The sequence below is a fragment of the Ochotona princeps genome, chromosome 4, assembly GCF_030435755.1.
Source record: "Ochotona princeps isolate mOchPri1 chromosome 4, mOchPri1.hap1, whole genome shotgun sequence".
In the NCBI taxonomy this organism is placed as follows: domain Eukaryota; kingdom Metazoa; phylum Chordata; class Mammalia; order Lagomorpha; family Ochotonidae; genus Ochotona; species Ochotona princeps.
In genome coordinates, this window is record NC_080835.1 from 22,147,791 (window position 1) to 22,172,808 (window position 25,018).

Sequence of the window (25,018 nt, forward strand, 5' to 3'; positions counted from 1 at the left end):
AGATACAATAAAAATCAAACAAAAAAGAATCCCAAAAAGACAAAAGTTACGCACTTGAATGAAAAATTCAATAACAGAAGTATATTTACGCTTTTTGGGGAGGAGTCAAGATGGCTGACGGGGTTAGACCGATGTAACTGAGGGTCCTAAAAGTTAGGGACGGAGGCAGTCTGAAGTGAGTCTGAGAGGAAAAGAACTATGGGGAACACTGTGGGGAATTCCCCAGTCCAGTTAGGACTGAGAAAGGTGACACATGGCAGAAAAACAAATGCGAAATACTGGGATCAGCAACCTGAGGACAGAGAGGGAGCCCTGTGAGTCGCTAACACAGGGAAGTGCCCGCCCTTAACAGGAGGAACTTGGGACAAAACATGGTGAAATCAGTTGAGGACCACCCAAGGTGGGCCCCTGTCCCTTCATGGAAGACCCGGAAGAAATTCCTTGTTCCTGGTTTGAGATTGGCTCAGTTCCAGTAGTTGCGGCTACTTGGAGAATGAATCATCAGTTGGAAGATCTTACCCTCCATCTCTCCTCCTCTCTGTATATCTGACTTTACAGTAAAAATAAATAAATCTTTAAAAAAATGTGGTGGGCCTGGCACGGTGGCCTAGTCCTAAAGTCCTTGCCTTAAATATGCCAGGATCCCATATGAGTGCCGGAATCCTGGCAGCCCAACTTCCCATCCAGCTGCCTGCTTGTGGCCTGGGAAAGCAGTTGAGGGTGGCTCTAAGACTTGGGACCCTGCACCTGTGTGGGAGACCTGGAGGAATTTCCAGGCTCCTGGCTTCAGTTGGGCATAGTTCTGGCCATTGTAGTAACTTGGAGAGTGAATCATTGGATGGAAGATCTTCTCTGTTTCTCCTCTTCTATGTATACGTATGACTTTGCAATAAAAAGAAATAAATCTTTAAAAAAAAATGTGCTGGCCCTGGTACATTGGCCTAGTGCCTAAAGTCCTTGCCTTAAATGCACCAGGATCCCATATGAGTGCCAGTTCAAATCCTGGCAGCCCAGCTTCCCATCGAGCTCCTTGTTTGTGGACTTGGACAGCAGTTGAGGATGGCTCAAAGCCTTGGCACCCTGTACCCGAATGGGAGACCGGGAAGAATTTCCAGGCTCCTGGCTTCAGATGGGCATAGCTCCAGCCATTGTGGTCACTTGGGGAGTGAATCATTGGATGGAAGATCTTCCTCTCGGTTTCTCCTCCTCTCTATATATGTATGACTTTGCAATAAGAATGAATAAATGTATTTTTTAAGTAAGTGCTAGAGATGGTGTTGGGCTGAGCTAAGCATGCCCATCAAACCCTCTGACACTCATGAGTACTGGGGTTGAGTACAGGCAAGCCTAGACCAAACTGCAGCACCCACAGGCAAACCCAACAACAGGTTGGGGTGGACCAGGCTGTAACATCCACCACCAGGAAAAAAAAAAGAAAGGAAATGTGAAGAGAAATATTTCACTAAGTGTTCAGAACACTGTTTTACTTGGCCCAGCACTGTGGCATAGTAACTTAAACTTCCGCCGGAAGACATTCCATCCCAGCTGCTCTATTTCTGATCCAGCTCCCTGCTAATGTTCCTGGAAAACAGAGGATGGCCAAAGTGCCTGGGCAAACATGGAAGAGAAAGAAGAAACTTCTGACTCTTGACTTTGGCAGTTGTGGATGCAAAATTCTCTCTCTCTCTCTCATTTTCTCTTTCTCTTGAACTTTGATTTTCAAAAAATATATAGAACTTTAAAAAATTGCCTCACAAATTGTCATTACTCAGAGTACCTCTAATCATATTTGCAATTCATGAGTTCATTATGTAAAGATGATCTGAAATTCTGCTATTAATTATTTTATCTTTTAAATATTTATTTATTTTTATTGGAAATTTGCAAATTTACAGAGACAGAGAAAAAGATCTTCCGTCTGATGATTCACTCCCCAAGTGGCCAAAACCAGAGCTGAGCTGAACTGAAGCCAGGAGCCAGGAACCTCTTCCAGGTCTCCCAAGCAAGTGCAGCATCCCTAGATTTTGGGCCATCCTTGACCACTTTCCCAGGCCATAAGCACAGAGCTGGAAGTGAAGTGGAGCAGCTGGGATATAAACCAGTGCCCATATGGGATCCTGGTGCATGCTAGGTGAGGACTTTAGTCAATAGGTTAGGCTGCCACCCCCTGAATATTTTTTTAATACAAGAATTGAATACGCCTTGCTTTTAAAGAAGTGGAACAAACAGTCAGAGATCTCCTGCAACTGGCTTACTTCCCTTGAGGCCAGTAAGAGTCGGATTATGTCTCTGCTGAAGCCGGAATCCAGAGATTGAATCCAGATGTCTCGCATCGGTGGTAAGAAGCCAGTTACTTGAGTCATTGCTTGCTTTCTTCTAAGGACAACATCAGCAAAACGATGATATCTGGAAAAGAGCAAGAATGGGAACTGAAAACAGAATGCTGATTAAACTCTGACTTTGAGGAAATCAAGCGTGTCTGCTTCCTCAGAGACTAAGCAGTAAGGCACACAAGAATTATTTAAACTGTGTGTGCTCAGTAAATGTCCTAATATTTTCAAATTTCCATTCATCATTTTCTACAAGTTTACCAGTAAAGCTGAGTGTGAAAAAATGTAGTTTTTTCATAACAGAAAGATATAATTCGACTATAAAATACTCCCCTTAAGAATATGAGAATATTTAAAGTTTAAAATGTTTATGATGTGTGTGTTTGCATGTTTTGATACTCATGTGCATAGCTAAAAAATCCATTGACCACTGCAAAAGCTGAATTGCTTTTAATTATGGATTGTTTTTAATTATCCTAGGCAAAAAGTTTAAATTTCTGTCAGACTTGTAAAAAGAAAGATTGTATTTAGTAATCCATAGAAATATAAGGAACAGAAGACCTTGAAGTGTTATTTAAATATATCTTCAATGACACAATCGTTGTTTAACATAGCTTTGATGAACTGTTCTCCGTATTCATAAAAAATAAAACCCAATGATTTTAACTGGTGTTATTATTTCCTTTAAATACCACCATACTGCGCATTTAAGGTGTTCAGGTTTCCTACTCATGGAAAATAAAGAAGAATCAAGTTATAACTGAAATCATATCCAAATGTCTTAATCAGTAGACTCCCAAGTCAAATTGAAATACTATGGGAATTCTGGACCACGTTGGGGGTATTCACGTCACTTCTTTATACATGCTGAAGTAACTTTGGGTACTAGCTTCAAAGCCTATGGAGATACATTTGACTTACTCTAACATTAATTATTACAAAGTGGTATATTCAATTCCAAAACTGCTTTTACATATGTCACAATATAGTTCAACATAAAGAAATCTAAAATTCACATGGCAACTTCCCTCACGAAAGCAGCCTGCATATGAATGTATTGAGGATTGTATAGCATTCTCATATCTTCACACGGTATTTGCCCGGCAAACACATCTGGGTCCAGGGGTCAGCTTCTCAACTTCTTCCTGCAGAGCCCATCCAAGCTCAAAGCTTCCCTTTGAAAACAGTGGAGGCTTTGTGCTTGAATTGCCCGAAACTGCTCTGCAGGGAAACAGAGCCAGGAAACTGAAATGAATAGCGACTGTGTGTAGTTGTGATTGTGGGCTGCCCTCCCTAACTGGTGTCACATGTGAATGGAACCTGCAAGCCTCTTGTTCTTTCAGGTGTTTCTAAAACATGTCCTGTGCTCAATCTCTGTGACATACCAACTTTTCTCTCTGGATAAAAGATCTCCTACTTGAGAATAAATAACTAAAGGCCAAGCACCAAGTGACTTGAAGCTCAAGTTTATACAAAGTGATTCACCATACCAGTGGCAAGGTTTCGATTTCTCAGTTTAAAGAAATAACAATAATGGGATTAAAAGTGGCGAAGTATCTCAGCCAGGGTGCCAGCATTTATTTTGGAAGAGACTTCTGTTTTACCCGCATTCTGGAGGCATTTCCATTGTTCAGATTTCTTGTCTTCAAGCTAAGTTTTCAATCTTTATTCATAGGATAAAAGGTTAAATTTACAGCCACCTTTTCATATTAGCTACTGATGGTATATAATGCTTACGAAGCAGTGAGTATGTTGTTAGTACTTTAATTCATTATTAGTGTGCAAACTAATGTGATTTGCCTTAGGCAAGGGGAAAGCACCAGCTTGTCAATACTTGCACAATTTGTAAGCAGCAGGTGAAAACCAAATAGTCTGTCTCCTTAATACACTGTCATCCGTATAGTGTTTTACAGGCAGCATACTTAGCATGCATTTATACATATCTTAGTTTTAGATTGACCCAGTGTAATGTATTTGACTCATATGAGACATTAATTTGCAAGGATCAGTTTCAGAGCAGATGTAGTGGCTCAACAAGCAAATCCTTCAACTGTGACAGCTGGCATGTCACATGGATGTCAATTACTGCTTTCTCAAACCACAAGCAGGGAGCTGGACAGGAGGTGGAGTAGCCAGAATATGAACCAGCACCCACATGGGATCCCAGCCCATACACGGCGAGGACTTTAGCCACTAGGCTAGGACACCCTGCCCTCAGTGTCTTTAACTTTTGACATTTGATCATAATATACCTTGTACAAGATCTTTGTTGATTGGGTCAGTGTCTTATTCCAGTGTCTTATTTCTGCATGTCAGTATCTTTCAGTGTCTTATTTCTGCATGTCAATATCTCTTTCTACATGGGAAATTTCCATTTGTTATTTTATTCAGTAGATTCTTAATGCCTCTTTTTATTTCCTTTATATTCTCCTTCATTTTCCCTTTAATTATATCTGATATTTTCATTTCAGAAGTACTACTGTACTGTTCAGATTTTTGTCTTCCAATTGATTTATTTTGCCATTGAAATGATCAATTATGTTTTATTTCACTGGATAATATATTCACTCCAATATATTTGTTTGCTTTTTCTGATTAATTTCTATCTACTTAGTATTTTTTTTTATTTGCATGGCTTGCTTTTTTTTTCTATTCTCTAAGCTCTCTAATGAAATTTTTATTTCACGTTGAGTATTTTTGTCATTAGTTTGAGTTTTGTTTCTGATATTTCATAGAACTTTTTTTATAACAGGATCTGTGTTCTGTTGGATTTGTCTTGCTATATGGCTTCTTTGTGTTTCCTCTGTGCTTACATTGATGTCTTTGCATCTGGTATAATAGCTTCCTTTGTGTAAGAGTAGTTCTAATTGAAAAGTTAATAGTTCAGATGTTATTTAGAGTATTCCTTTGTCTTGTTTCTCTGCATTTGATTATAAATAAGCCCAGATATGTCACCTCTTAGCAACTTATTTTGCTTTAACCAATGTTGTGTTATGTCTACACACACACATTTGCTTGAATATCTGTTTCGAAACCTCTTCTACTATGTGTATGTTTATTTGTGTCTCTTATATACACCATGTAATTGAGTCTTGGATTTTTATCTATCAATTAACCCAAATTCCTTGTGTGGGGATTTTAATTCATTCACTTTCTCAGTTGGTACTAACAGATACTAGACACAGTTCTCCAGTATGCCACAGCTTACAGGGCTAGCAGTGTGACATTGAGGCAAATGTAGGCTTTTTGTCGTGTGAATGGTGGTCAATCTCCAAAGGGTTCAGTGTCGGCTTAATTAGAAACTTACGTTAGGTGTTTAGGGACACAGAATAGTCTCTCGCCTTATTCAACTAGTAAATCGGAGTGATGCTTGGGTTGTGACACCAATAGCTGTGACTGTGGGACCATGTGATGTGGACAAATCTTTTTGTAGGTCCTGTTGGGATAGACGGCAAGTGATGATATGGTCTCAAACATCAAAATCCTTGGTCCCAGGACTAAGGGATTTGATGTGTACCTTGCTGTAATCCTAGCAGGTGATTACACGATGTTCAGGAGATTTTGCAGTAGCAGATGTGGGTCTGGAGGGGAGGGATACAGGCTACCTCCTTCTTCAGTTCCAGCAGTTTTATTACATGGATTTGAGTAAATTAGTATTTGCTGTTATAGCCCCCACATTTCAAGATGCAGTGGGGTCCTCATATATATACCCCAGGCTAGAAGCCAGGTATTAGGAAGAGTGGTAACCACCTACATAATTCAAGTTACTTGGAGGGAGCCCACCAAATGTCATAAGTAGTTGCGACTTTCTAAAGCTTATAATACATTAACAATGCCAGTTCCAACAGCTTTAATTGGGACTGTCCCCAGTTAACAAATGGCACACGAATGTGATGGTGCAATTTATGTCTAGTGTGCCCAGCACCATGAGATAGGAGGTACAGAGGAAATTTCCTTAGGTAAAGTCTGGCATTTTATGTACTGTTGTTTGCCAGAGGCCTGCTCCGGCTGATTTGAGAGCTTGCAAAGGATGCGTGGATTGATGAGACGATAAGAATAAGAGATAATAAGTAGAGGCAGAGGAGGCATGGACCATTACGGCATGATGCTCATAATGGATAACTCAGAAAAGTTGCCTTCTTTATTTATACACAAATCATTACAAGCTTTTGCACAACATTCAGTTGTTTCATTTTTACTTTATTACAAAAGAATGATTACAAAATCAATTCTAAAAACACATTATTATTATTTCAGAAAAAATATTTTCAGCAAGCTATTATTCATTCAAACCTGCAGTGACCTGGCTGAAGTCAGGAACTCCACGGTTGGCAACACATGCAGTGACTTAGTGACAAGTGGTTTACTTATATTCAAAATCAGTTTTTACTAAACACAAACTAACTAATATTGCTTAAAATATTAAGAGTACAGCGTTAAAGAACATATCATAAATAAAAGAAATTTATAAAATCATATGACATAGATTCTTTGCTAAATCTTATAATCAAATCATGCATTAATTACCGTCACCTTCACCTAGTGCCGATTCAATTGTTTTTTTGTTCTGAATGTTGATTTAATCATTTTTTGTTCTTTTGTTAAAGGGCAGTGAAGGGATCAAGGCAGCTCAGCCAATCTGCAAACAGAGGGCCTTTATAAGAAACTTCCTTTTATCTTTATAAACTGTTTTCTTTCCCTAAATATGAGTGCCAATATAAGATAGAAGTTTTTATGAACTGTTTTCTTTCCCTAAATATAAGTGTCAATATAAGGTTGAGATTTTAAGCCACTCTTTGGGGAGTTCACACTTGCTTCCCTTTAGAAGATGCCCCATATACTTTCTGCTTTCCGTGGTGAGAAACCAAAATGTGTCATATCATGTGTTGCAACAGTTCGAGGTGCATAGTAAACAAACCCTTTGTACCTCCATGATTGCCATCTGTTCCAAGATATTATCAAGGTATTTCTTAAGGAAAACGTTACTTACATTAGGGAAAACTTCAGGACAAAGGTGGGCACATAACAGGATGTTTGGAGACATTGTGGGCTCAATTGTACTATTGTATACTTTTAGCTGTGTGTCATTGCCTTACGTTGCTAAAGATGTTTTTATCATAACATGATTGATCACTTTGAGGGGTTATACACGTTACAGGAATCACTTCACATTAGCAGAAAAACAACACCAACACCCTCAGGAGAATTCTATGAAACATCAGAGAGGTGACTGAGTGTCCGTTCAATTGGGTGAGGCAGCAATGAGGTGACCAGAGACATTCTGCCGGGCCTTGCCACGCAGCCAGAAACTCCTTGTAGCCTTGCTAACCGAGCAGCGGTGCTCATCACACACCTATGCCATCCGACCCAACTGCATGGCTCCCCACAGTAGTTGTTTCTAGCTCCAAGATTATGAAGGGTACATTTCTGGGTCAAATATAGTGAGTGAGTGCAATTCTGGGGCTTAAGGTACAACCTCTAGAGTTACAGAATACACAAGGTTTACTCTCTGCCTTGTAAGTTGCCTGCTGGTGATTCTCATCATTTCTGGTAGTAGCAGTAAATTGAACTGTGAGGTAATCCTGCATATTCAACTGAGTCCCATGCATTAGGGATGAGGGTGACGAGTACATAGGCATAGTGATTTCCCTTTACTAAGCAAGGTGATTGCCCAGATCCCCGTAAGCAACCCAGGTTGCACTTGAACTCAGCTGGCGACTGTGCATTTCCCCCTCAGTTAAAGAGGCTAGTGGACATACAGTAACTGGGTGCCTTCATTTGGAAAGATGGCATTTCCCAACTTGCAGCCAGATGCATGAGTGCCAAGGGCAGCTGAATACATAGGCCAGCTGAGGCAGTGTGGCCTTTTTCATTGTTGTTATTCGATTCTCTTCTGTTATTTCACCACTGAAAATGTCTGCCCGTCCCCTGGGAGTGTGCTCCTCCCTTCATTTGTTGATAATTTTTCTGCAGCTGAGTTCAATGTGACTTTTAGTTGGTTAGGCAGTTGGATCTCCCAGAGCACTGAGTGGTGCTCAAATGCTGTTCACTGTTTTATTTATTTACTTATTTTATTTATCATTGTTTTATATTTATCATATATTATGTTTCTACCTTGAAGCCATTTCCTTTTTCATAAGGATATCTGTTTAGGATAATGGTTACCTTGACGGATAGTTCTATATCAACTTGCTTTCATTCTACCTAGAACTATATTTTTGAAAGTCTATTTTTTTCATAGAAAATTATGATTTTATGCTTTCTGAATATGAACTTCAACTTAGGTTTAAATATCTTCATTTTATTATGTTCTGCAAGAGTGTTTCCAGGTTCTTCTTAACAAGTGTTACAAACTTGTGGCTTAAAACAATACAACCTTCTTTTGTTCTTTTCTCTTTTTTTCGGTTTTTGTGCCAAAACTATGAGATATAATTAAGTTAAAAGTTGGAGCACTCACGAAGAGGATTAATCCTGAGAAACTCCAGAGTGATTCCTCTCTCAACCAACCTGTGAGAACTAGGCTAAGATGTTGCTACCCCAGCACAGAAATGGGCTCACAAATGGTTTCTGACGCAGTGTTAAATCACCCCTCCTATAGATCATAGTTTAGGAGCACACATATACCAACACATTCATCATTTAAGACTCATCTGTAAATAAACATGCTCATACTTTTAAGAGTTGTATGAGATCAGGTGGAAACAGCAGTTGTAAAGTTTATTTGCTAAATGTTAAATATGAACAAATATGTCTCTGTAAAGACCATAATAGTCAATTCTAAACCAAGCAAAACCGACAAATGCTTTCCAACACTAAACTTATTTAGGTTCATTAGGTTCATTTTGGTGTCCAAGAATAGTGTTTAGACAGGATCTGAGACCAAGTTCTGGTTCAGAAATTAGTTTGTTTTCAGGATAGTGCTAGTATTGTCCAGGTCTTTGAAAGTGACAGGTAATTAGGTATATACATATAAATCAGGATCATGGTTGAGCCAGCCTTATGGTGAAAAGTATAATTTAGGATATGGCTGTCATTTTTAAGGTAACAATTATCTCTAATGTGGATAATTCAATTTCCTGGCATATTCACTTGTGAAAAAAATGAGAGTTATAAAAAACTTAGTGCTGGGCTTGGCACAATAGCCTAGCAGCTAAAGTCCTCATCTTACACTTGCCAGGATCCCATATGGGCACTGGTTCTAATCCCAGCAGCCCAGCTTCCCATTCGGCTTCCTGCTGGTGGCCTGGGAAAGCAGTCAAGGATGGTCCAAAGGCATGGCACCCTGCACCTGACTAAGAGACCCAGAAGAGGTCCTGGGCTACTGGCTTCAAATCAGCACAGCTCTGGCTGTTATGGCCTCTTTGGGAGTGAATCATCAGATAGAAGATGTTCCTCTGTCTCTTCTCCTCTCTGTGTATCTGACTTTGTAATTAAAAAAAACAAAACAAACCTTAATCCTATGAAAGTTATATTTATCCAGAATAAGTAGAAGGATCTAGGCTGAAAGCTGGAAGATAAAGGCAACTTGAGTTAATATTTTAACTGTATTGATATTTTGTATATACTTCGGTAGATCTAACAGAATAACACCTTTTGAAATAGCAATTCTAATTGGCCATTTGTATATAGATATATATTTTTAAAAATTAATAATAGAAGTAAAGAAAAATTTTGGTGGAAAAAGGTTGCAACCAATGTGATTTTTTTAAAAAATATACATTTTTATGAACTTTTGAATACATTTCACGTGTGTAGACTTCAAATTTTTGGACAAAGGCAATCGTACCTTATAGGTCCATTTCCCATGAAAGTTTGTTCCTACACTCCTCTTAGTATATGTACAAATGTGTTTATTTATGTATATCACACTTCAAAACCAAAAATCAGTCTTCTAAAACTGCAAATCCTGTATTTGATTAGCATATGAACTGACACAAAATTAAGCAATTTCTTTTTTTTGTAGTCTTACCTTGACCAAATCTCAGCTGATGTTCTGTCTATTGCCCTGTACTCTGGACCTACTTTGAACATGGACAGGAATTAAGGCACTTTGCAACATAAGCTAGTAAAATGAAATATAATGGAATATAATGAGAACTTATCAAGATATATAAATCAATGTGCTGTATGCTTATATATTAACTGAAGACAATTGGGCTTTTAGAATTAATTTGTTATTTATGCTTTTCTCTGTATCTGCATGAGATATGTGTCAGTATTTACTGGATATAATTGCACTTAGCTGAATAGCTGTAATAAAACAAGCACTTAAAATGAGAGGAAAAAAAGAAGTCTTGCTAACAAGCTCTGTGTCCTAAGTCAAGCCAGACTAACCTGCTAGTAGATATTATTTTTACCTGCACTTAACTTAAGAAAAACATAGCTGACATGAAGGGAAATCTGAGATATCCCATTGTTACCAAGTCCCTTTTTAGAGCGAATTTGCATTGTACAAGCTCCAAAATGGGTATAAAATGAAGCACCTTCCTGACCCTCAGCCTTCATACTGAAAATGCTGGATCTTCCAGTGGAATGTTTTGCTACTCCTGGAGCATCTGTCCAGCTGTCCTGGAGATTCTCATACCTAGTGTCTCCTAGACATACACATATTCAATCCATAAAATCAGGCTGTTTTAACTTAAATTTGTGTTTCTATCCAGAAATAGTTCTGCTGCATTGATTGGGGGAAATTTCTTCTTCCTGGATGTTAAAGTTTAAGCACAGATAGAAAATATAATACAATGTGTTTATAAGACTCCTTGTAGTAAGCAAATGAAATATATATAACTATATATTATAATTATATATGATATATAAGATACTATTATATATTATATTACTGTAATTCTTCATTAATTGTTTGCTATATATTTTATATTTATTTATATATATTTATATATAATATAATACAATATATAGAGTATATCTTCTATATATGCTCATATATAATATATATAACATGCAATAGCATGCATTATATGCAACATATATAATGTATAATATAGTATATATGATATATGATGTATGATAGGTGTGATATATATATGATATTATGTATAATTAAATGTTACATTTGTATATTGCATATGATTGTACATGATATATTTTTATATATGAACATGTTTGCATATTTTATATATAATTATATGTAGTATTTATGCTTATTATATATTAGATATTTAAAGATTTAATATATATACACATATATTCAAATATATGTGTAAATATGTAATTTTTTTCTTCACTAAATAAGTTGGCAATATATTTTAGTCTTAGCAGATTGTACCAATTCTGTCTATTAAGTCTTAAGACTACCTATCTTGAAAGATGTATGTCTATCAGAAGATAAGGCTACAGCAATCCTCCCTGTAGGATGAGAATTGCGATTGAAAGTGTGTACTAAGGAAATGTGTCCCATTGGTTTAAACCAGAAATCTTTTAAAGTCCGTTTTGCTGACAAGTAGGACTGATTATTTTTCAAATGTGGAAGATTGGATAAAGTAATGAGAATATATGGTTTTTGTAGGAAGATATTTTTTCATGTCTATGAAATACAATTTTCATAAAAATTATAAATATTTTTCTTATAAATAAGAGTTTTAAATATTTCATTCGGTTTTAAGAATTGCTAGAGAATAATTGAGGCCATTTTATTAAAATGTGTTTTTGAGTTATTAACTCTTCATTTACAATCTTTTAAAAAATTTTATGTCATATTATCAAAACTTTAAAGAGTTTTGCTGTACAGTAAAGGAAAATTATTTGCAAGCTTATTTATGAATTTCTTTCATGCTATGTTGGTACAATAACATTGTAAATATTTTGACAAATCAACACTGTTCTGCTATGTGCTTAAATTTCTACTCATGAACATGAAGTGTTACTATAAAATCTATGCCAATTTTAGATGAAGTTTATTAGAGAAGCTGCAATTAATGTCCATCCACCAAATATATAATGGCTTCATGTTATAAAATGGCTAATATTCTTTTTCTGGATTTAAACATATAATTTTACCTTAATAGTCATACTGTAGATCAACTATGAGAAAAAAACAGACAATTTTTTACAATACTTATTCTTTTTTTTTTTTTTTAAAGATTTATTCATTTTTATTACAGCCAGATATATACAGAGGAGAGACAGAGAGGAAGATCTTCCGTCCGATGATTCACTCCCCAAGTGAGCCGCAATGGCCGATGCGTGCCGATCCGAAGCCGGGAACCTGGAACCTCTTCCGGGTTTCCCACGCGGGTGCAGTGTCCCAATGCATTGGGCTGTCCTCGACTGCTTTCCCAGGCCACAAGCAGGGAGCTGGATGGGAAGTGGAGCTTCCGGGATTAGAACCAGCGCCCATATGGGATCCCGGGGCTTTCAAGGCGAGGACTTTAGCCACTAGGCCATGCCGCCGGGCCCTAAAATAATTATTCTTAAATTTTAATTTGAAAAGCAGATTTACAGAGAGAAGAACAGAAAGAAAGAGAAAGATCTTCCATCCAGTGATTCACAGTCCAAATGGCCACAGTGGTTGGAACTACTCAGTCGGAAGCCAGGAGGCAGGATCCAGGAGCCTCTTGCAAGTCTTCCACATGGGAGCAGGCACCCAAGGGCTTGAGACATCCTTCACTGTTTCCCTAGTCTGAGGCTGGAAGCTGGATTGGAACAGCCAGGATCAGAACTGTTTCCCACATGAGATGCCAGCATTGCAGAGGAGAATGAGGATGTTGAGCCATCACATCAGCTCTGGCAATTTCTTAATGATATTCTAGAAATAAATGAGAAAATTAAAAAAATATATATATATCAATGAGTGTTTTTCATTCTCGTGGCTATGCTTAAAGGAATCAAACATATTTTTTTCAATTTTCTAAGATTTCTATATACCAATTGGAACTTCTTCAGTAAGTTATATGCTTTTTGTGTCTTGATAAAAAATTTTATAGATCCCACTTAAAATTTATGCATTGGGGATAAAAATATGAACAGACAGATTTTGCAAATGGGTTAGTATAATGATGTGCTAAGAACAGTAAGCTATATTGAAGCCAATTAGAAGCAACTCTCATATATTTGCTTTGACAGGAGATGTCCTGTGAGGTTATTTTTTTTATTATTAATTACATTGCATTATGTGGCACATTTTTATATGCACTCGGATTCCCCCCACCCCTCCCCAAACCCTCCTGCCACGTTGGATTGGTCCTCCTTATTGCATTTCCACAGTTCAAATTCAGTTGAGATTCTTTCATTGGAGGTATTTACCAAGCATACAGTCCAGCATCCTATTGTCCTGGTAAGTTCAATAGTTTCTTGGTGAGACCATCTCTGGTCTGAAAGTAGAGCCAGCAGAGTATCATCCCAAACAATTAAAAGCCCCAACATAATATTTACAACCAATTACAACATTATGGCATTAATTGAAATGGTATTGATTAACCAATATGTTAATAGGAAAATGTAGGTTCTCAAGCACAACCTGTGACCTCTTCATAGACATTTCCATTTTGGTTTATATTCAACCCTGTTCTATACACCTCAAAATGGCTATAGATCGCCATTCAGCTGTCTCATGTCTATTCTAGTTTTAGTATTTAGCAGTTTATAGCATTGAAGCATGGTTTCTCTGAACCTGGCTATTTTTTGGGTAGTCTAACTCTATAACAAGACATATGTCAACAGTAAATCGACATGCAATTATTTACAATTACTAATAGAATTTTCCACAAACTCTTGAAAAGCTAAAAAAAAATGTCATGGACTAATGGAAAGAAATGGTGTATATAATTTCTAAAAACATTCTAAATGCTACCAAAACACTGCTAGAATCCCATTAATGAAGATTTCCTTAAGGGTACTTGAATAGGGGATTAGAATTGCAAAAGATGAAGTGGTAACTAACACTTAGATTCTTGTCAATATCTATTGGCTACCACTATAATTGCTCAGATATCACTTCCCATTACCTCCAGCAAATTTTCAACATCTTAGGGTGGATACCCTAGGAAACAAAAAATCTAGATGAACTCAAAATGGTTAGGAAGGGTGGGGTTAAACCTTCAGAACTCCTTTGCATTTGACTTTTTCCCACTGATTTTCCATGCATCTCAAAATATAATGCTGATGCTCAAACTGGCTATTTTAGTTTTAGCTATAGCTATACATACAGTATTATATTATATTATATTATATTATATTATATATCTTAGCTATATATACAATCTGCATGATACTTGATTTACATGTATATCTGTATATATATCATATACATATACACATTGCTATATGCATATTATATATGTATAATATTTGTAATCCACATATGATATTTGCATATTATAATATATAGCTATTGATTATATATTAATGATATATAAGCAATATTTTAATGTATAGGGCCTGGCAGCGTGGCCTAGTGGCTAAAGTCCTCGCCTTGAACGTGCCAGGATCCCATGTGAGAGCCGGTTCTAATCCCGGCAGCTCCACTTCCCATCCAGCTCCCTGCTGGTGGCCTGGGAAAGCAGTCAGGAATGGCCCAAAAGCTTTGGGACCCTGCACCCTTATGGGAGACCTGGAAGAGGTTCCTGGTTCCCAGCTTTGGATCGGCGCAGCACTGGCCATTGCTGTCACTTGAGGAGTGAATCATCACACGAAAGATCTTCCTCTCTGTCTCTCCTCCTCTCTGCATATCTGACTTTCCAATAAAAATAAATAAATCTTTTAAAAATCATAAAAAAGAATGCATATGCAAAATATTTTAATATCCTTAAAATTATTGACTATACAGACACATATTCACAGATAGAAGAATATTGATATAGTATCTGCTAGTGATAATATTTAGAATCAACTACAAAATTGAGTAAGAAATCTGTAGTAATTTTGATATTTCTATGTTAAGTGGTCATTGTCAAGGACATCAACCATAAAATATAGTGTTTCTCAAGTCAACCATAATTTCTCCTTTCAACAGCATGATATTTTTGCATAATCCTGTCACAAATACCTTGCTGTCCATATCCAGGACATACTGAAAAATCAAAACTTGTGTAAATCTATCTAAGTATCATTACACAATTGCTGCTATGACTTAAATATAATTTGATTCTGCTACCCTGAAATTTTGGTGTTGGACGATCATCCTGCCATGTAACAATATTGAGTAGTCAATCTTTACAAAGCTTTTGAGTGCATGATGATCAGGCATTACTGCTTTTGTTGTTTGATCGAAGCATGATATTGTTTTGGCAGAAAGCCTAGCAAAAACAAGATTGCTGAAAGTGAGGATCTCCCTCTGCCCTGTCATGTGACCTCTGTATTCCTCTTTGCAAGAGACTATTAATTTTCCTTCTGTCTCTCGGTCATGTTAAAGTGTAAGAATGAACACCTTACCATGACACCAGTGCTTGTCTGGATCTTCCAGCCAAGAGAACTGTGACTTAAATTAATTCCTATCCCTATAAGGTATTTGCCTCTGGTGTTTTGCTATAGTAAAACAAAATGGATTATGAAATTTGGCAAAAAGCTAGTCTGAATAAAGTGTTTAAATTCTTAGACATGGCATTTATTAAAAAATTTGATGACTGAATATTAAATCCATATACTATTAAATTATTGAAGATAGCTTCCTCCTATCAATAAAATGTAGTAGTGCAATTACTGTCATATCTAACATTTATATCAACAACTGGAGAACATTGCTATTATTATTATTTCTGTTTCAAGTAAAACATTACACATTCAAAAAATATCTCTTACCTTGAAGATTTGACTGCCTTATTCTGAAATCTAAGAAAATGACAAACAAAAATCAGAATAATAATTGTTGATAACATGAAAAATGGGAAGTGAGAAATATGTACAGAAATTGTCAGAGTTTTAAAACCTACAAAGGAAATTTTGGTACTGGCAAAGCAAGCTTCATAAGGCTGCATTTTTTCAAATGATACTTGCATTTTAAACATTATTTTGGGGAAAGCCAGAATGACAGAGAAATAGACATTTTTCCATTTGTTCAGTTACTCTCCAAATCCCACACCAGCTTGGTGTCTCAGGTGGATGGCCGAAACTCAAGCACTTGAAACATCACCACCTGCCTTCCCAGGCACATTATCAGGATCATGAAAGTCAACTGGCACTGTAATATGGGATGCAGATTTCCCTGTTGCCTAATCCTCTGCCCCAAACTATCTGTTTCTGAACTATATCCGTACATCAATAATGCACAACTTTGCAGGATTGTTTTTCTGAAACTTAGAAAATTCTTATAAGTAGATCCTTTAAAAAGAAAAGCAGAAGCATGCACAAACTTTACAGATACCTTTTGTCTGCTAAGTGGTCAAGACAAGAAAAATTAGTTTGATGATTTGTGTATTCATAAGATCTTGAATCAAGTTTAGAATGAACAGATTGTGATTCAATCATTTATTCTTGAGCTTGGTTGTTTCATTCTTAGACTTCCCTAAAGAAATTCGATTTAAAAAGAAATAATATTCCCGTGGAGATGTACCTGGATATTTGTACTCATAGTGTGCTCAAAGAACTGTAATTTTGCTTGAGTCATTACCCAATTTTGACAACTCAATTGGCCTTTCCAATATAATATACAGTTAGGATGTTGCAAATTTTTGAGTTACTAAATTTTAACTTTCTGCAATAGTGGTTTTCTTGACTTGGTTTGATTAGAGATTGATGTTCAGGTATCACCTCAAAAAGTAACTTCAGATGTTAAGGTATTCCATAGATAACTCTTGACTACTAATTCAACACACCACACACAGGCACACACTATCTTGCCTAGAGTTCCAGAAAAATCAAATGTAGGTGAAACAAGAATGTTTCTATGTGCCAAAATTAATTCCAAAATCAATATATACTGAATGTTTTTTCAATGAAAGTCTATTAATATATAATCTCTGGGGAGACAGGAAAATGAAAGGACCAGTTCCAATGCCAATCAAGACACTGTGAATCATCATAAAAAACACCTTGTGGTGAACACTTCAGTACCTGGGATTGGTTTTACATGAGAATTCACAGGCAGCTCATTGACATGAAACAGATTAGTTTCATCAGTGCTGAGCCCAGAGTAGATGTTTAACTCACCATTGCAGATGCCTAAGGTAACTCTTTGAATAAGTTGAATGCCAGTTATCCAAAAAAAGAAAATAAAAGTTGAGTCTGTGAGACTATGTCTGCTTGGAATTTACTGATTGAGGGGATATTAGTAAATGGAAGTTAGTGATCATTCAACATCACAATGAAACTGTAAGTGTGACTTCCATTTATCTCATTTAAATCATAAATCAAATACTGAAGTGGGCATTTAAATCATCCTTCCTGTTATGCACAAATAAAATAAGGCTCAGTACGTAAAGCCAACTTTCCCAAGAGATGTGATTACAAATTTCATACTGTTGTAAACTACAGCCAAATGTAACAGTCTACAATTATTTAACAGGAAAATCTACACATCCAAGTTGTCAGAAAGAGGACTTTTTCTGAATAATAAATGAAAAGAATGTGTTCCAAAACAACAGATATTCCAGGATAGATTGACACAACCAAAAGTTGGATCTACATCATGTCACCACAGTTTATTACTGCTTTCCAAAGACTTTGTGAGGAACGATTTTCTGTATAACACTTAATGCTATATGTATTTGCACTATGTATGACACATTCATAAATGTAAACCTATACTACATGTATATATTAATTGAAATTCATTTAATAAAAAAAGAAAATGAACAGTTATAGAATTATTTGCTATATGTGTCTTTTACATAGCAATCATACACTCAGTTGTGAGCATAATTGGATGTATTATTGTAAGGAGAAATAGAACTTCTGAAAAAATGAGATCAGATACACTGAAAAACATAAGATAATTTGAAATTGTGTTAGTTTATTCATGGAAAATATTGTAAATAATGAGACTAAGGTGTCTACTCAGATGAACCAGTGAAATTTGGGACAGTAAGTTAAGATTTTTCTAAACAAAAAATCCTGCCTAAAAAGTCAGAAATGCTCAGAAAACTAAAATTACCTGATAGGGATCTTATGGTTCAGTGTCACACTGAAGATTCTTGAACAAAGTCTGAATGCTATAGTTGGAAATTGAGCTAGCATAGGGATGGCTAAAGTAAAACTTTTCTGTGTTTCTGATGTATACATTGGGGCTCCTCAAAAAATTAAAATGTGTCATGCAGACAGGCACAAATACACAGATACACATTGGAATGTAAGGCAGATTTAGGTAAGTTTATTTTCCTGAAGAGCAATTGCAATCAAGTTTCCTGCTATTTTTTGTTGTGTTATTGCAAGGGAGCTTGTGATGATTCTAGGATTTGCAGTCTTTCTTTGAAGACTGTTGGAAATTTGCAGTCTGTTAATATCACAAAGATGGGATCTTTAGGAAGCATTCTTATTTCATTATCCAAATCAAAGGCAGCAAAGCAAGCTGTAGTTTTCAATTGGTTCGCAGTTTTTCCTCACACAGTTGACAATTGTGCATGGACAATATGTGGGTATAAAATCTCGAGACATATTGCTAACTGCAAAAATTTTGACACAGGTCTCCACATTTCAAATTAAAACCGATCCTCATTCCGCAGAGACATACTACACTACTTGTGGTTAGTAACACAATTTAGTTGCTCTTTGCTGAATTATTTCAGAACAGATACAGATAGTAGCATTTGCAACTTTCAAGAGCATATACTTACAGGAATAAGTTGTTTAATTTGAAAGTATGCTTTTCGTTTTTTGTGTGTGTATGTTTTTGGTTTTTTTTTAGTATTTGCATATTCATCAGTGAACTAATCTCATTCCAAATAATCATACTGGCTTTTTTTAAAGTTTATTTTCATTTGAAAGGCTGATTTTTCACAGAAAGAGAGAGAAGGAAAAACTGAAAGAGAGTCTTCTAGATACTAGTTGAGTCCACAAATGCTGCAACTGTTAGAGCTCACCTGATCCAAAGCCATGAGCTTATTCTGGATCTCCCAAATGGTTGTAGGATCCCAAGAAGTCATACCATAATCTGCAGCCTGCCCAGGCCGCAAGCAGAGAGCTGAGCAAGAAGTGGACCAGTTTGGAAAAGAATTATTGTCCATACAGGATGCAGGACTATGATGCAGGGTCTTATCCTCCTATGCTACCATGTCAGTCCCTACACTGTCAATTTTAACCTACTAAAACAACATTTTCATTCAAAAGTAACTTAAGAATGCACTTTTATTTACATTATCTAGAAAAAATAAGAAGTAAAAGAAATAATAAAAACGAATATCCTGAGAATCAAGATGGCGGAATAGGGGGATGTACAATAGCTGTGAAATGGAGACTAACATCCAGATATGAGGATGTAGTGTAGTATGCATTTCTGCTTCCAGACAAAGATGGACTTACAATGAAACTGTTTACTATATCTTGACAGTAGGATGCTGGACTCTCTGCCATTGTCCATGCCCGCAATGATGGACATATGACTGAGTATGAAGAATTATACTTTAGCAATGATGTGGAGGAACTAAGTGGAGGGGGAGAATTGGGGATGGGATAAAGGAATATGGAACTGTATCATAAAATGATAATAACAATAATAACATGTAAAAAAGGAAAAAAACGAATATCCTGTAAATGAGCTAGATAATGTATATTTGTTGAAAGAATGCACATAAATTAATTTTCAAAAGTCATTTGGAAACAAATGGAGACACAAAGTTATTATTTCTGCTAGTATATTTTTCACTCTTGAATATGTAAACAAATTAAATGATCATGAATATAAAACATTGCATGCAAATACATTATTAGTGCTGTTGAAATGAATAAGAATCTTTATGTTCAGTAATATTGAATGACTTATAGCAATTTATTGTAAATTTATAGGATAAAACATTACCTATTCCCCAACTCATGTTTATTTAGCAAGAGCTGTGAAAGTGAGTTTATAAAGGTTAAGAAAAAAGGTAGTACACATAATGTTACTTTAAAAACTTTAATGAAAATGGAGTTAAGTGGTAAATGTACTTCGGTCCAGGAAACTGAAATCTAGGTATTTTTTATTATCTTCTTTCTATAAGGAGAAAAAAATGTGAGGTATTTCACAGTACATATATAGGAGCAGAGTGGTATTGTACACCCTAGCCTCCCCCCTGTCCAGGCTTTCATCCGCCCTTTTCTGTTCTTTTTGTAAATGATTGCTGTGACATGCTTTCAGCTCATTTTACAATCACAGGCTCAATCAGCCATTATGGAAAGACTCCAATCAATAGCAAATAGAAAAAAAAATCACAGTTTCATAACAGTAGACATAAATATAAATACTAATGAAGTCTAAAAATGTCCATTTCACTGATATAGGTCATATTTTTGATGGCACACATTTCCAGGACATTTATGAACTTATCTTGTAGAGTAGAACTAGAATTATTTCAGATTTATAATTAAAATATCAAAATAACAATGAAAATCTCTATTTATGACAGACATTAGTTGACTATCCAGTACCTTCAAATCATCATGTGGATAATCAAATGATACCATGCCCAATTTTCAAAATAAAGACCAAAGAATTACAGCTGTTTGCATAGATGTTTGCTATCGTTTGACTTTGGTTTCCTACCTCAGATTTTCAAATTGGAATTAATGCCTTCTGAGAGGCATTATAAAGCAAAAGGCATATTCTGTGGGGCTTAGAGGTGGTCCTTTAGTAAAGCAGTGGGATGAGGAAACACCCTCAGGGCAGAGTTCTATGAGTGAACAGTGGGTCCTCTTCAATAAGAGAGAAAGAGACAAGAAAAGACACACATGAAAGCTATGTGTGTGATGTCTCCAACACAGTGGGATTCTGCCAGCAACAGGCAGCTCTCGTACTTGGTCTATTGCCCCGTTAAAAAACTAACACTCTGTTCTCTATAAACTTAGTAAGTCCATCATTATTAGCGATGAATGTGGCCTACTTTGAGGTAGTTTCATGGGATAATGGATGTCTCCTTTTACAAATAAAAAAAAATTAAAATGCATTTCAATTTTTTTTTTTGAAAGGCAGAAAGGCATAGGCAAAGACTTGGAGTCAAACATAGATTCCTTCACCTAGTAGCTAACTCTCTGAACAGCTGTATAGGATCCCACTCTGGGCCAGGCCAGAGCCTCATTTTTAGAACCCAATGGGGGTTCCATTGTTTGTCTTCACCTGCTGCTTGTTAGGGTATGCAGCAGAAAACTGGATTCAAAGAAGATGAATTTGGACTTGAACTGGACTCTCCAATAGGAGATATTTGTATCTCAAACAATGTCTAAACTATTGCACTGAATGTTTGCCTTGGTTATTTCACAAACATTTCATAGACTCCTTCTGAGAAACTACATGGATTTTGAGTTTTCTGGAGTATAAAGCCCTTTTCAATTTCACTCATATTCAATCACTGATTTTTTCCCCATTCATCTTGTAAAGCATGCTTGTTTCAAAATTTACAAATCCCAGAGCTTTATTTCTTAGAGTTCTGGGAGCGAAGAGGGCCAAAATTAAGAGGGCAGGTGAGCCCAGTCCCAAGCACACTCAGCTCTGATGCAGGAGTGTCCTTACTTGGTGGAAGTGTGGAGGTGCCAGAAGTCTTCCCAAGGTCTCCTACACGTGCAGGGGACTCATCATGTCTGATCACCTCCCAAAACCCTCACCTTTTAATTCCTTCATATTGGGATAGGAATTCTGTAGGGACACCCACTTTCAAATCCTAGCAATTCTCATTAGAACAAAGAAATGATTTGTTTTGTTTTTCTCATTTTACTGCCTATTATTGTAAAATTTGATCAGTTCATCTGAGACTTATGATATGGAACAGTGAAGCAGATTTCACACACAAACTTACTTTTTAAACAAATTTTAAAGATTTTTTTTTCATTTTTGTCTGAAATGCAGAGTTACAGAGAAAGAATGAGAGAAAAAGTTATCATCCTTTTACTGGTTCACTCGCCAAACAGCTTCAACCATTAGACCAGGCCATTCCAAAGGCAGGAGCCAGGAGTTTATTCCATCTTCCATATAGGTGCAGGAACTTAAGCACTTGGGCCTTCGCCACTGCTTTTCCAGGCCATTAGCAGGGAGCTGGATTGAAAATGGAGCAGCTGGGATTCAAATTGAAACCCATATGGGATGCCAATACTATAGGCAGAAGTTCAACGTACTTCGCCGAGGTGCAGCCTTGAGATGCCAATTTCTCCAGATTGTTTGCTCCAAAAACAATCATTCCAGCTCTTAATCATATCTAAGAAACAGACTTACTAAGAAATCGCCTGCCATATAAAACATGCCCAGAATTTTTTAAAAAGTTATTTTTTTTGTTATTTGTAAGCAAATCACTGTTTGAAAATGATCTTGTTTATTTATTACAATATTTATCTGTTTATACATTAGCTGGTATTGGAAGCACAGCAATAGAGACAGAAACAGAAAGATCTTTACATTGCTAGTTCATTTCCTAATTTACTACAGCAGTTGGTGCTTGGCTCAACCAAAGCCAGGAGATAGAAACAGTCTTACTGTTCGTTTAATTCCAAGTACTTAAGCCAACATGTTTACTAGGTCACATTATCAGATAAGTTTCTCAGAAGCAGAGTCTTGTATAACATCCAGCCACTCTTATATGGGAAGTCTTGGAAGCCGTGCATTAACTACTGGGCAACAATAATCACCCCTGCACTGACTTTGTTAACAAGTCTATGAAATTGCTTTGAATTTAAAGTTGAAACCAAAATAAAATCCTACCTGGTTTTGCGGTACAATATATATCCCTAGTAGAATCCAAAAGTAATTCTGATCCAAGAAATAAATATCTGAAAAGAGCAAGTGTTTGTTCTTCTTTGGATGCAACTGGAGTAAGTGTCTGTTTTATGATGACTTCTGGTGTTTCTCAGGCAGTTAAATGGTCCCTCCATGGTGATCCTATTGTGCTTGCAGAAAGTGTTATTGCAATAACTAATATGTAGTGTTATGAGTGCTGTGAGAGTCTTTCAAAATGATTTAATGGGTAGACAGAATTTCTGATTAAGTTAAAATGTTACCTCTTCCTGATTGGTTTCATTTATTAAAGTATCTACGAAAGAAAGATTCCTTTGAGAGACTCATTAAGACCTAAGTTTAAGCAAATTGATTGTGCATGCTTAATTATTTAGTTCCCTTATGCATTGTATCTGAAGTAGCAATATCAAAGTTATTTTGACAGCACTTGAGAATTTTAACTTTCTCTCAGAAAAATTTATTTGACAGGAAACAAAAAGAAAAATTTCAGAATTCACCAACATAAAGGACCAATATGTACATACAGACACAGGAGCATACAGAAGGTGATTACTGTGCTAAGCATTTCAGACTCTTCACTGACCTTTGACCTTGAGATTTGCCTTTGGTTATGTGCTTCTTTGGCTGTAATTCTGATACCAAGCTTGACTTCTTTGCTAAGTTAATCCTTATAGTTAGTTGCATGAATCAAAAGACAAAGGGTATTTTATGGATCATTGCAAGAGTAATTTTGTGCATAGTATTCTAAAAAGAAACTCAAAAATATCTCTGATATATAAGGAAAAATGTGTACATCACATGTATTTCCCACGTTGCTGAAGTATGAAATGTAAGCCCAGAATTTTATATTGTTGTTATTGAATTGATTTAAACTATCATATCAATCTAATCTTGTACTGTGTATGACTACAATTCAATATATAGTTTTGTTTTTATTTCATTTACATCTACATGGTATTTAGTTTTTTTTAATAAAATTAATATATATTTATAAATGTATATCTTCACTTATTTACAATCTGTGTAAACATAAGAGTTCACATTCTTTATGTCATCAGATTTATTGCATGGTATTTGGAATTCTTACCCCTTTTCATATACCTGACTTAATAGTAAATGGTGTCCTAACATTATTTTATTTGTAGCATTTGGAAACTTTTTCCATAAAGCACCTGAACACGAACACAATTCAGTAAATGTGTTTTCCCCTTTTGTAACAAGAAATGCCATTCTTTCAATTTTAAATAATGTTGTTTTCCATCTGCAATTCAAGACAATGGCCTTTGCTATCTTTCTCCAAGGAATCTGTTCATTGCTGCTCATGTATGCAATAAAAAGATAGGTGTTTCCCATCAACTCTCCTCTTTTCTTGCTGTGTCATTTTTAGAATTTCATTAGCAATTCATTCATGGCAGAATCAGCTGTTACTACCGTCTCCCTCAGTAATTCCAGCCTCCACATACTTCTGAATTTCTAAGATACTTCCAGGCATATGTTACTGCAACACCTGTCTCGTCAGTATCAATCTATAAGTCATTGATTTGGCACTTATATAATGAAATGCTTTAGAATGAGTGATTCCAACAGCAAACATTTATTTCTCTTAGCTTTGGATGCTTGGAAATCCAAGATTAAAGTGCCAACAAATATTATCACTTGCAAAAACCTTCTTTGATTTATAGTTAGTTACTGTATTCACTGTAATGTTGTCCCTTTATAAAGACTTTTATTGAAATAAAGGACATAGTAAAGGGAAGAGAAAGAGAGAGCAAGCAAGTGAGAGAGGCCTTCTATTTGTTTTCTCACTCCCCACATAGAAGCAGCGATAAAGCCCAAGTCGGCACAAGCAGCCATGTGGGTGTCAGGGGCCCACGTACATGGTCAC

The 25,018-nt window shown here is 36.1% G+C and overlaps 1 pseudogene; it reads right to left on the reverse strand.

The window, feature by feature from the left end:
- The window catches only part of LOC131479986 (E3 ubiquitin-protein ligase RNF146-like), a 146,548-nt pseudogene that overhangs the window by 51,423 nt on the left and 70,107 nt on the right, over positions 1-25,018 (reverse strand).